This window comes from Penaeus monodon, chromosome 32, assembly GCF_015228065.2.
Source record: "Penaeus monodon isolate SGIC_2016 chromosome 32, NSTDA_Pmon_1, whole genome shotgun sequence".
Classification (NCBI taxonomy): domain Eukaryota; kingdom Metazoa; phylum Arthropoda; class Malacostraca; order Decapoda; family Penaeidae; genus Penaeus; species Penaeus monodon.
The window spans coordinates 15,750,634-15,750,989 of NC_051417.1; the positions used below are offsets into that span (position 1 = coordinate 15,750,634).

Below are 356 nucleotides of genomic sequence, written 5' to 3' on the forward strand. Positions count from 1 at the left end.
TCCTCCTCCTCTGGGTACGGCCACTGAGCTTCTGCGACCAACGATGTGCAAGGAAACTTTTGATTTACATCATTATTATTCATTAAATCACTCGCCTAATAAAGGATATATATTTTTAACACATTTTATTGTTTTTTTTTTCTAAAAACCTGTTATCCATTCTATTATTTATTTTTTTTTCCTTACTCTATGACAGAGAGAGGAAGAGCTGTCTATTGCCTGTGCTATACACCGGAAGCTTTTTCTTTTTTCTCTCGGCCAATTGTCCTCTTGAATTACGGAAAGTGGGGAAGAGAAAAGGATGAGATGGGAGAAATAATGAACAGTAAGTAAATAGTTAAGTAAATCAATAGATT

At 34.6% G+C, this 356-nt stretch overlaps 1 protein-coding gene across 1 annotated transcript in view; it reads left to right on the forward strand.

Annotated features, from left to right (window-relative positions):
* The window catches only part of LOC119593566, a 2,250-nt gene that overhangs the window by 1,080 nt on the left and 814 nt on the right, over nt 1-356 (forward strand). The gene's annotated exons all lie outside the window — the stretch shown is intronic.